At 44.7% G+C, this 13,419-nt stretch overlaps 1 long non-coding RNA gene across 1 annotated transcript; it reads right to left on the bottom strand.

Annotated features, from left to right (window-relative positions):
- Positions 1–1,103: 1,103 nt before the first annotated feature.
- Positions 1,104–11,422, bottom strand: LOC138647138 (uncharacterized). Its single transcript, XR_011314901.1, has 3 exons — positions 10,629–11,422; positions 10,377–10,540; positions 1,104–1,232 (listed from the first exon to the last, which is right to left on the bottom strand). It is a non-coding gene; the product is annotated as an uncharacterized lncRNA (long non-coding RNA).
- Positions 11,423–13,419: the final 1,997 nt, after the last annotated feature.

Raw genomic sequence — 13,419 nt, 5'->3', positions numbered from 1 at the left:
TTGCAGGGTTTCATTGTAATGCTTCAGAGCAGAATCAGGACATGAGATGGAGCAGATTGGGGCCAATGAGGACTGCAAGTTCTTCATAAGTTTCTGGGTGTTAATGGCCTGTATGTTTCTATAAGTGTGGAAAGTGGGGGTGATCTGAGCGGGATGGCAGTTCTTGATAGAGAATGAAAGAAGGTTGTGGTCAGAGAGTGGGAGAGGGGAGTTTGTGAAATCATCCACTGAGGAAAGCCGGGAGAAGACCAAGTCAAGGGAGTTTCCATCTTCATGTGTTGGAGAGTTAGTATGCTGCGAGAGGCTGAAAGAGGAGGATAGAGATAAAAGGTGAGAAGCAGATGGGGAGAGGGGAGAGGCAATGGGGATGTTGAAATCACCCGTGATAAGGGTGGGGGTGTCACAGGAGAGAAAGTGTGGAAGCCAGGTGGCAAAGTGATCCAGGAACTGATGAGAGGGGCCGGGAGGACGATACACCACCGCCACTCGCATGGAGAGAGGGACGTAGAGTCTGACGACATGGACCTCAAAGGAAGGGAAGACAAGTGAGGGTACTTGGGGGATAACTTGGAAAGTACATTTGGGTGAAAGGAGCAGACCAACGCCTCCACCTGCTCGGTTGTCTGATCTTGGGGTATGAGAAAAGTGTAGTCCACCATATGAAAGAGCAGCAGCCACGGTGGTGTCTGACTGCTGGATCCAGGTTTCAGTAAGAGCCAGGAGATTAAGAGAATTAGAAAGGAAGAAGTCATGAATGAAGGAGAGTTTATTACACACAGAGCGAGAATTCCAAAGGGCACAATTCAAAGAGACAGAAGGCATGCAGGGAATATTAATAAGATTAGAGGGGTTTCTGAGTGTAGCAGTTGGGAGGTTTGACTGGCTATAACATGGGGGCCGGGGTTTGGAGAGATGTCTCCAGCGACTAGGAGAAGGAGGATCGAAAGAGTGAGCAGATGGTTAAATGATTTGTGAGAGTGTCTCTTGCTCTATAATAATAAATATTATACCAGGTGATATAAAAGGATTTTTTTTGGGTGTCCAATATATATATAAAGGGTGTCCATAAATAACTCCATTCGTCCCTGATAGATTCTTCCACTTGATCCTCCAAAGGCCATTTTTAAGATAATTGGCATCATCCTTGCCATTTGTAGCGGGAATAAATATATTAATATTTCTCATAATACGGTGTGTTATCCCATATTCAAACTCTCCTATCACGAACGCTTCTGTAAAGAAAAAATATATTAAAACCAAATAAAAAAACAATGACTAACAACAATAAATTAAAAAGGAACCCCTAACCTACATTCAGGAAAATTACCATTGGAAACAACCAACTACGCTATAAGAAGGCATTGAAACCAAAGTTTTCATTAAGGCCTTGTGGTGTGAGTGTGCCGAGACGAAAAATCCACCTGCTATCATATTGAGCCAGCACTTGGCCTAAATCTCCTCCCCTAATACCAAGATCGACCTGATCAATTCCCCAAATAACTAGCCCTCTTGGATTACATTGATGGTGGGCCTTAAAGTGCCTGGGGAGGGTTTTAAGTATGGAGACGTCTTCAACTGTTGCTGCCTTCTCAATGTCTCTTACATGTTCTCTCACCCTTATTTTAAGTTCTCGAGTGGTGAGACCAATATAGATCATATTACAAGGACATTTGGCATAGTAGATGACGTCTAGTGATGCGCATGTCAGAAGTTTTCTAATCTCGTATTTTTTGGATCCATTCCAATTAGAAAAGTAGGATGATTTGCGCAGATTTAGGCAAGCTTTACAAAAGCCACAAGGAAAGAACCCATCCTGCAAGGTCTTCTTCTTAGTCTTCCGATTCGAATCATAGTGGCTATGAACTAGCAAGTCTTTGATGTTCTGACTACGCTTGGCTACCATCTGTGGAGATGCAGGAATCACTTCCCATAACATGGAATCTGATTTCAAAATATCCCAATGTTTTCTCAGGATGCTCCTAAGTTCATCCCACTGATTATTAAAATTTGAAATGAATCTCACTGGCTCCCCAGTGTTAGAGTGACACTTTTTAAGAGGGGGATGAATCAGTCTTGCACGAGGGGTATTGATGGCTCTCTTATAACCTCGTCTGATTGATTTTTTTACTGTACCCCCTATTCGTGAATCTCCATGCCAAATCTACCGCCTGATCTTCAAAGGTCTCTTGTTGGGAACAGATTCTTCGAGCCCGAAGAAATTGACCAATCGGTATTCCTCTGATCGTGGAAGCAGGATGTGATGAGGAATAATGCAGTAAAGAATTAGTGGAAGTAAGCTTCCTATACAAATCTGTTGTGATGGTTCCATCATCTAGAACCTCAATTTTTCAATCCAGGAAATCCAGTTTCCTACCATATTTGTAAGTTAAGTGGATATTCAAAGAGTTGTCATTAAGTTTATCCATGAGACTATGTAATTCCTCCATCGTCCCCTCCCACACAAACCATATATCATCGATATATCGCATCCATCCCTGAACTTTATCCATTTCAGGGATGGTGCCGTCATGGAAAATACTTCTCTCCCAAGCCCCCATAAATAAGTTGGCATAAGAGGGGGCACAGGCAGCCCCCACAGCTGTGCCTTGTAGTTGGAAGTATGTCTGATTGAATGTGAAGATGTTATGAGTTAAGACTGTAAGACTCATGCTGGTGTGGTAGATGGAGGCAGGTATATCTCGCCCAGGTGTTTGTCCTATGTGAATTAGGCCACTCAGTATCTTCAGGGTGCTAATGGGTTAATGATTGCAGGAATAAAAGATGACCAGCTGGGTGTTTCCAGTGTCTGCCTGGGGCACACAGATTGCCTGCCTGTGTGAGACAAACGTGAGTGAAGAGCTCTGCTCAAGATCTGTATGATGTTAGCTGGGTGGGAGAAGCCCCCCCAGTTGTTGAGATAGCAACGTATTTGTTTAGTTAGTGCCGGACAGGCTAGGGTTTATTTTTATGTTTTGTTTTTTGTGTTGCTTTCACGTTAATAAATCTGACCTGAGGTCAGCCTGCTCAGAAACCTGCTGTACGCCTCAGATTCAATGCACAAACCACGTGTCCTTTGACCCCAGCAAAGGCGATCCCAGAGTGTTTTGTCACATTGTGGTGGAGAACGCGGGCATACCGTGGCACAGGCGACAGCATGGAAGACGTGGTGAAAGCCTTAGTACAGTCCACTGCCGTACAGCAGCAGGCCACTGCCGCACAGCACGAAGCTAATCACTTGATGGCCGCACAGCTGAAGGAGTTACTGGACATGACGGTTGCAGACCGCCAACTTCTCCAACAGGTGGCGCAGCGCCTGGTGAGCATGCCTGACGCTGACCCGGAAGCAGAGTCCAGAAGGATCCATGTGAGTCGATACTGGCAAAAGCTGACTGCAGAAGATGACGTCAAGGCATATCTGACAACTTTTGAGCGGACGGCATTGAGAGAGAAGTGGCCGAAGGCACGATGGGCCGATTTGATTGCCCCGTTTCTCTCCGGCGAGGCCCAAAAAGCTTACCATGATTTGGACCCGGAGGTCGCTCAGGACTTTGAGGAGCTGAAAGCTGGGATCCTGGCCCGGCTGGGTGTGACGACGGCTGTCCGTGCACAGAGGGTACATCAGTGGACATACCAGCAAGATAAACCAGCGCGGTCTCAGATGTTCGACCTGATCTACTTGACAAAGAAATGGCTGCAACCCGAGGTATTGACAATACCCGAAATAATCCAGCGGGTTGTCCTGGACAAGTACCTGAGAGTACTACCCCCAGCGCTGAAAAGGTGGGTAAGCCAAGGAAATCCCACGACAGCGGATCAACTTGTGGAGTTGGTCGAGCGTTATTCCGTGGCAGAAGGACTTCCCGACGACACCGCCAAACCCCGGACTGTGCCTCCTCCTCGTGGAACCGGTAAGACTGTTCCAGGGACCACGGGTGAAGGAAAATCGCTTAAAACTGTGGGGGAGGAGTCCGGGACTGCTCGCACTCCGAGACCAAGAGTATTGGACGGTGGTCTCAGTAGGGGACCTGTTAGGTGTTTCTGCTGCCATGAGAAGGGTCATGTTTCTGCGAACTGTCCTGTTACCGCTGAACCCATGCAGTGCGACATTATAGACTCTAGAAAACGTATGTCTTTGGTTACACAGCTAGTGAGTGTGAATGCGGGTCAAAATGATACAGTGAAACACCTGTGTGAATTATCTGTTGATGGGAAAAATGTTGTGGCATTACTAGACTCTGGAAGTGTGGTGACTCTGGTGAAAGCTAGTCTGGTGGCACTTCCGTCTGGTCCATCTGACAAGTTTTCTGTGACAAAAACTGAACTCGGAAATTATAGGCCAGTAAGCTTAACCTCTACTGTGGGTAAAATACTGGAGGGCATTCTAAGGGATGCTATACTGGAGTATCTGAAGAGGAATAACCTCATGACTCAGTATCAGCACGGGTTTACTAGGGACCGTTCATGTCAGACTAATTTGATCAGTTTCTATGAAGAGGTAAGTTCCAGATTGGACCAAGGGAACCCAGTGGATGTAGTGTATATGGACTTTTCAAAAGCTTTTGATACGGTGCCACACAAAAGGTTGATACATAAAATGAGAATAATGGGGATAGGGGAAAATATGTGCAAGTGGGTTGAGAGCTGGCTCAGGGATAGGAAACAAAGGGTGGTTATTAATGGAGCACACTCGGACTGGGTAGCGGTTAGCAGTGGGGTACCACAGGGGTCAGTATTGGGCCCTCTTCTTTTTAACATATTTATTAATGACCTTGTAGGGGGCATTCAGAGTAGAATTTCAATATTTGCAGATGACACTAAACTCTGCAGGGTAATCAATACAGAGGAGGACAATTTTATATTACAGGATGATTTATGTAAACTAGAAGCTTGGGCTGATAAATGGCAAATGAGCTTTAATGGGGATAAATGTAAGGTCATGCACTTGGGTAGAAGTAATAAGATGTATAATTATGTGCTTAATTCTAAAACTCTGGGCAAAACCGTCAATGAAAAAGACCTGGGTGTATGGGTGGATGACAAACTTAAATTCAGTGGCCAGTGTCAGGCAGCTGCTACAAAGGCAAATAAAATAATGGGATGCATTAAAAGAGGCATAGATGCTCATGAGAAGAACATAATTTTACCTCTATACAAGTCACTAGTTCGACCACACTTAGAATACTGTGCACAGTTCTGGTCTCCGGTGTTTAAGAAAGACATAGCTGAACTGGAGCGGGTGCAGAGAAGAGCGACCAAGGTTATTAGAGGACTGGGGGGTCTGCAATACCAAGATAGGTTATTACACTTGGGGCTATTTAGTTTGGAAAAACGAAGACTAAGGGGTGATCTTATTTTAATGTATAAATATATGAGGGGACAGTACAAAGACCTTTCTGATGATCTTTTTAATCATAGACCTGAAACAGGGACAAGGGGGCATCCTCTGCGGTTGGAGGAAAAAAGGTTTAAGCATAATAACAGACGCGGATTCTTTACTGTAAGAGCAGTGAGACTATGGAACTCTCTGCCGTATGATGTTGTAATGAGTGATTCATTACTTAAATTTAAGAGGGGACTGGATACCTTTCTGGAAAAGTATAATGTTACAGGGTATATACACTAGATTCCTTGATAGGGCGTTGATCCAGGGAACTAGTCTGATTGCCGTATGTGGAGTCGGGAAGGAATTTTTTTCCCCAATGTGGAGCTTACTCTTTGCACATGGGTTTTTTTTGCCTTCCTCTGAATCAACATGTTAGGTTAGGCTATGGGTTGAACTAGATGGACATATAGTCTTCCTTCAACCTTAATAACTATGTAACTATGTAACTATGTGTGTGCATGGTGACACCCGCTCGTACTTAACAGCGGTCATATGGATTTCTACTCCCTATGGGTCAGTGCAGCACAAAGTGGGACTCGTTCCCGCATTGTTACATGATGTAATCCTGGGCAGGGATTTTCCCTATTTCTGGCAGTTGTGGGAGAATCAGTTACTCCTTCACGGTAGCTGTACCCGTGAATCTTCTCCCATGCCATCTGGAGGTCCCGAGTCCCTAGAGGAGACCCCACAGGAAGATGTTGCTGGGGAGGTTAGTGAATCTAACCTTCAGTACCCCTTCTCCGTCATGGCGGGGGAAACAGAGGAAACTGAGGAACCTCAGCGAGAGGCGGAGGCAGACAGCCATGCGGCACCCTGCCTGCCAGATTTGGGAGTCCAGGTGGATGACTTCCACAGCGAGCAAATGAAAGATCCTACCCTGACTCCGGCTAGGAAAAATGTAAAAATGATAGATGGGGTACCCGTAGAACCTGACACTAGGCTAGCGTACCCGTATATGGTTCTTGAAAATGATTTGCTCTACCAGGTAGAAAAAAAAGGGGAAGACACAGTGCAACGGTTAGTGGTACCCAAACCTTATCGGCGGAAGGTACTGGATTTGGCCCACGGACATATAATGGGGGGACATCTGGGGGTACAGAAAACCACAGAAAGGATATTGCATTGTTTTGTGTGGCCTGGAATACATTGTGATGTGCGTAACTATTGTGAGTCCTGTCCAGAGTGCCAAATCGCGGCCCCTAAATCTCAGTTCCGTAGCCCTTTGGTACCCCTTCCTATCATCGGGGTCCCTTTTGAGAGAATTGGGATGGATTTGGTTGGGCCCCTTCCCCGATCCGCACGTGGGCACCAACATATCCTCGTCATCGTGGACTATGCCACTCGTTACCCGGAAGCCGTCCCTTTGCGTAACACAGCTACCAAGACGATCGCCAAGGAATTGGTACAAGTGTTTAGTCGGGTGGGAATTCCAAAACAGATACTCACCGACCAGGGGACTCCCTTTATGTCGAGGGTAATGAAGGAGCTCTGCAGGCTCTTACAAATAGACCCGTTGCGTACGTCTGTCTATCACCCTCAAACAGATGGCCTGGTTGAGCGCTTCAACAAAACCTTAAAACAGATGCTCCGGAAGGCGATAGACAAAGATGGGAAGAACTGGGATTACTTGTTACCCTATTTGCTGTTTGCCATTAGGGAAGTTCCCCAGTCTTCCACAGGATTTTCGCCTTTCGAACTGTTGTACGCCCGTCGTCCCCGGGGACTGCTGGACGTCGCAAAAGAAACCTGGGAAGGTCAAGTCACTCCCTTTAAAACGGTGATCAACCATGTAACCCAAATGCAGGATCGTATTGCCGCTGTCATGCCCATTGTTAGGGACCAGAGGCAAAGTTATGATAGAGGCGCTAAGGTCCGTACATTTGCACCCGGCGATAGGGTGTTGGTCCTAATCCCTACGGTGGATAGTAAATTCCTGGCGAAATGGCAGGGCCCATTTGAGGTCCGAGAAAGAGTTGGTGAAGTGAACTATAAAGTGTACCAGCCGGGTAAGAGAAAACCGGAACAGATTTATCATGTGAATCTGATAAAATCCTGGAAAGACCGCTCTGCCCTAACGGCGGATCTGCCCCGTCCGGTTTGTTCACCTACTGTACCAGAGGTGCAGGTTGCTGAGACTCTCTCAGAACGACAAAAATCTGAGGTTAAGCAATTTTTGTTACAGAACCGACAGTTTTTCTCCGAAAAACCTGGCCGGACGAAGTTGGTGAAACATGAGATTGTCACAGAGCCTGGCGTCACTGTTCATGTGAAGCCCTACCGGATTCCGGAAGCCCGCCGTGAAGCCGTCTCCCGGGAAGTGATGGCAATGTTGGACTTAGGAGTCATTGAGGAGTCACACAGCGCCTGGTCCAGTCCAATTGTGTTGATACCTAAACCGGATGGCTCCATCCAGGTTTTGTAATGACTTTAGGAAACTGAATGCAGTTTCTAAATTTGATGCGTACCCTATGCCCCGGGTCGATGAGTTGATCGACCGGCTTGGTAAAGCCCGACACATTACGACCCTGAATTTAACAAAGGGGTACTGGCAGATTCCTCTGGCCGAGGCGGCCAGAGAGAACACGGCATTTGCTACACCGGAAGGTCTGTTCCAGTATGTCTATATGCCGTTTGGACTTCACGGAGCTCCCGCAACGTTCCAGAGATTGATGGATCGAGTCTTGAGGCCTCACAGACAGTACGCTTCTGCCTACCTGGATGACATCGTAATTTACAGCATGGACTGGGAAACTCATCTCCAGAAGGTACAAGCCGTGATTGATGACCTGCGAGATGCAGGTTTAACGGCAAACCCCAAGAAATGCCACATCGGGCTTGAAGAAGCCCGATACTTGGGCTACGTGATTGGCCGAGGAGTGGTTAAACCCCAGATCGACAAAATACAGGCAATTCAGGGCTGGCCACAACCAGTGAACAAGAAACAAGTGCAGGCTTTCCTGGGGATTGCCGGCTATTATCGCCGGTTCATACCCAATTTTGCAGCCATGGCTACTCCCTTGACGGATCTTACCAAGGGGAAGGGTTCCGTCATGGTAAAATGGACCTCAGCTGCTGAAGAGGCCTTCCACAGCCTGAAACGGGCTTTGTGCTCTCAGCCCGTACTAGTGACTCCTGATTTCAGCAGCGAGTTTGTGGTACAAACTGATGCCTCTGATACTGGTGTCGGAGCTGTACTTTCCCAGGTGAGGGACGGAGTCGAACACCCGGTCCTCTATCTCAGTCGGAAACTTAATGTACATGAGCAGAGGTATGCCGTGGTTGAAAAAGAGTGCCTAGCCATTAAATGGGCTCTCGACTCCCTCAAGTATTACCTGGCTGGTAGGAAGTTTAGGCTGGTCACAGACCATGCCCCTCTCAAGTGGATGCACCTCCACAAGGACCGTAATAGTCGGGTAACCAGGTGGTTCCTTGCCCTGCAGGCTTACTCTTTTACGGTGGAGCACCGACCTGGGGTGCAGATGGGGAACGCCGATGCCCTATCCCGAGTGCACTGTTTCAAAAGTGTTCTTGCTCGACCGGAGTGGTCTGAGCAAGGGGGGGGGATATGTAAGACTCATGCTGGTGTGGTAGATGGAGGCAGGTATATCTCGCCCAGGTGTTTGTCCTATGTGAATTAGGCCACTCAGTATCTTCAGGGTGCTAATGGGTTAATGATTGCAGGAATAAAAGATGACCAGCTGGGTGTTTCCAGTGTCTGCCTGGGGCACACAGATTGCCTGCCTGTGTGAGACAAACGTGAGTGAAGAGCTCTGCTCAAGATCTGTATGATGTTAGCTGGGTGGGAGAAGCCCCCCCAGTTGTTGAGATAGCAACGTATTTGTTTAGTTAGTGCCGGACAGGCTAGGGTTTATTTTTATGTTTTGTTTTTTGTGTTGCTTTCACGTTAATAAATCTGACCTGAGGTCAGCCTGCTCAGAAACCTGCTGTACGCCTCAGATTCAATGCACAAACCACGTGTCCTTTGACCCCAGCAAAGGCGATCCCAGAGTGTTTTGTCACAAGACGTATTCCAAAAGAATAAGGATCAATTCGATCAGTTCGGGCATAAAATTGGTGGATCTTAGATAAAAAGCCACTGCACGGAGGCCGTCCTGATGTTTGATTGAGGTATATAATGCCTCGACGTCTGATGTCACCATGATCATATTATCCCCTAAACTAAGACTATCCAGTCTCTGTAGGGCGGCCGTTGTGTCTTGTATGAAGGAGGGTAATGTGGACACAAGGGGTTTTAACCCTGCTGTTCTGTTCGGTCTGGGGAGACCTATTTTGAACTTTGGTATTTTTTGGGGTGTTCAAGATGCGGTTCTGAAACTTTTGGTTGATTGACTTAAATGAGGATGGGTCGGTCGGCCACGGGTTTCAGAGCCGCATCTTGAATATTTTAAAGAATATTGAAGTTCAAAGTCGGTCATTTTTGACCAACAGAACAGCAGGGTTAAGTACCAATCAATGAAATTACAAATAATTTCATTGAGTCCCCCATTACCGGCCACAATTGGTCTGCCGGGTGGGTCCAAAGAATATTGGTGCAATTTTGGGATCAAATAGAATGTAGGTAATTTAGGATGTAAATTACGAATTGAATCTACCATCTTTTTTGAAATAATTCCTTGGTCCCAAGCTTCGTCCAGAATGCTAACCAACTTGGTTTGGAAGTTAAGGGTTGGATTAAAATTAAATTTTTTATATCCTGAGGGAGCATTCAATAATTTGTAAGCTTGCCTCTCTTATTGGTCAATGGGCCAAATGACCAAATTCCCACCCTTATCTGCTTCTTTAAATACAACATCAGGAATTCCCTCAGAGCCTGTTTCTCTTCTCGAGTGATATTAGTATTATATGTAGGCTTAGATGCTAGGCCCTCAATATCTGCTGTAACCATTTTGGTAAATATTTTTATAGCAGAACAAGTACTAAGCGGTGGAATTTTTTTTTATTTACCTAGAAGGCTATCAGGGAAGGTACTTACTGTTGTTGAGGTTGTATTTTCATCCAGTAATGATTCCAAGATTTGTAAAGCTTCACTTTCCTCGCATGTCGTAGTCATGTCCTCAATCTCTTTCTTGTAGTGGAACTTTTTAAAGATTAATTTCCTGGCGAACAGGTGTAGGTCTTTTACCGCTGTAAACGGGTCTAAACGGCATGAGGAAGAGAACGTTAGTCCTTTTTCTAGAAGACGCAATTGCGTCTCTGTTATCATATGTTGTGACAAGTTAACTACCTTATATTGTTCTCCAGACGATTTCTTCCCCTTAGTTCTTGTAAAGATGTCGTGTAGACGTTTCTCATTCCTTTGATTACCCCTACGAGGTCTTCTCTCTCTGACATAATTCTCACTCTCGCTTGTCGAAGTGTTATGGTTATCAGATGTTGAAGCACAAGAACTCTCTGATACTGTTCTTTCTTGAGGCAAATCTGGCCTGCTTCCCTCTATATCTTCTTTATTAGTTTTTCTTACATTTTTATATTGCCATCGGTAAATTTTATCATTTTCATAGTCCTTAAGATCTCGTTGTAGTTTTTTCAGTTTGTTTTGGCTGATGTTACTTTCCCTTTTGTCCACCTCTTTATTAATTTCTGCTAGAGTATTATCAAAACTATCTACAGGTATCTGTTTTAAAATATTTTTTTTCCATTTCATCAATTTCCTCATCAAGGATTTTTAAGGACTGGGAGTTTTTGTCAACAATGATTTGCATAAAGTCAAACAAACATGTCATAGCCGCAGATATCCACCTTTTTATGAGTGTGTCATCTCCTAATTCAAATGAGGGATATATCTGGACACGGAGACCCCGTGGTATTATCTGTTTGTCCAAGTAATTTTCCAACGATGATTTATTCCACCAAAGGCGGGTTTTTTTGTAGAGAGCATTTTTATAGGATTTCATAAGATCCTTATTAGCAGTGGTCGTTTCCTGGGTTCCTGAGGAGGTGCCCTGTTTGAATAGGTCCGATGCTTTGGACTGCCAGTCTTTATCCTTAGCTTTGAAGTCCATATTATATATCTAGGATAAAAAGCTGTCACGCAAAACAGAAAAGATATATTACTACTGAATGTCCATAGAAAAATATATTGTGCCTCAAAAACAACACTCGCATAGAATCAAAACAACAAAATCCATGATGGTATCATAGCCCATGGAAAAAAAGTGATAAGGCAGAGGGTAAATTTAAAATGATATCTTTATTACAAAAATAAGTTAAAAAAACCTAATCAGTGACAGGGCTAAAAAAACCTCCATAGGGAAGGACCAACAGCATGGCAGATGCGACAAATGAGTATACATGAATCATACAAAATGTAAATTATCTAACAGTGTATAGAAAAAAATAAATCTAATATATAATTGCCTAGAATACTACTTCCTGCAATTTGTGCCAACTTCCTGTCCGGAGCTAATGTCCGGAGCTAATGTCCGGAGCTAATGTCCGGAGATAAGTGACGTCAACAGTGTCCAGTGTCTGATTGGTTGCCGCCTGCTGCGAGCGACCAATCAGAAACGTGCCGTACTGTGACACACTCCGCCCGCCATTTTGGTGTGATTTTTGAATTTTTACCTCACAGCAAGTTTCTTCTGCGTGGAGGCGGGCCCAGTGACGTTGCTCTTCAAGCTCCTGCCGAATTTCGTCAAAAAAATGATAATACCATTTACCAAAACTATATATATTTAGTTGTGAAGTGGTTCAGTGACATTTTCACACCAATTTTGAACTTTTGTTTGGTGTTTTCTCCATATACTGCCTATTATTTTTGTTCCTTCTTACTATTATTTATTAATTGTATTATTCTTACATTTGAATAAATAAAGTATATATGGATTCTAGACTCCCGATTCTTTAGAATCGGGCTGCCATCTAGTGTATAATAAATATACAGACAATAAGTCCAACTGCAAGTAATATAAATGTATACAGATCAGCGGAAGCTAAATAACCCTGACCTAACAACAAGGGAACCAAAAAATATAGTAACCATGTATAAACATACACAGTGTCAATGTGCAAAGTGACACTGTCAGGCCATAATGGTATAATGCAGAGAGAAATATACACAAGCTGTAGCCATAAGTGAAAGAATGGCAATCTGATAGCGCAGGTAATCAGCTAAAGAATAACTAAAAGTGCCCCCTGGTATGGCCAGATATCAGGAGAAAGTGCCCAAAAAGGGTATAACACCATGAGACAAAGTACAGATGCTGCCACAGAGTAAACAGGAATGGCAATATAACACGGCAGATACACAAGTAATAGGCCAAATGGTTAGCACCAGTGGTGCCAAGTAGTAGTTGAAAATGTGGGGGAGCTTACCGCCAGAGTACACTGCGTCTGGTGTCCTTCCCTCCCACCCAATGGGTGCCGTTTCGCTGCTCGCTTCTTCCGGGGGCGTGTGAGGTTAGGGGTGCTGACGCTGTATAAATGGGCCGTGAGCTATCGTGATAGGATGCGCCTCCCGAAATAACGGCGCATGCGTCAAGACGAATCATCCCCGTAGGAAAAAGTGACTTCCGGGAGATGCCTGTTGGAATGCAGTGACAAGCACTGCGGTCACATGATAGGCACTCCCGGAAGTCCTGGGGAATCAGACCCAGCGCATGCACACCCAGGAGGAAAGTGGAGAGAATAGAAAGAGATAGAGCCTGCAAAAGCTGGCGAACGTATATGGAGTGCAACCAAGTTAAAAGATGGAGTAATACGGGGACATCCATGGTATGAAATGAAAAATATTACTGTGAACCAATAAAGAAAAAAGAAAAAGAATAGAAAAGGAGAAAGTGCCCAGGATACGCGTGTAATGTTTATTAATAAACATATCTTTGTATGAAATTAATCTAAAAAATACATAATATAAACACAATATATGTAAACCGTGAAAATATATAAATATATGAACAAATAAAAAAACGCTAATATCTGTAAAATAGCGATAAATATGTTATGCTCCCTCAGGATATAAAAAATTGAATTTTAATCCAACCCTTAACTTCCAAACCAAGTTGGTTAGCATTCTG

Source organism: Ranitomeya imitator, chromosome 8 (assembly GCF_032444005.1).
Source record: "Ranitomeya imitator isolate aRanImi1 chromosome 8, aRanImi1.pri, whole genome shotgun sequence".
NCBI classification, from domain to species: domain Eukaryota; kingdom Metazoa; phylum Chordata; class Amphibia; order Anura; family Dendrobatidae; genus Ranitomeya; species Ranitomeya imitator.
The sequence above is the reverse complement of the archived record's forward strand: the minus strand, read 5'-3'. Positions and strand labels throughout refer to the sequence as shown.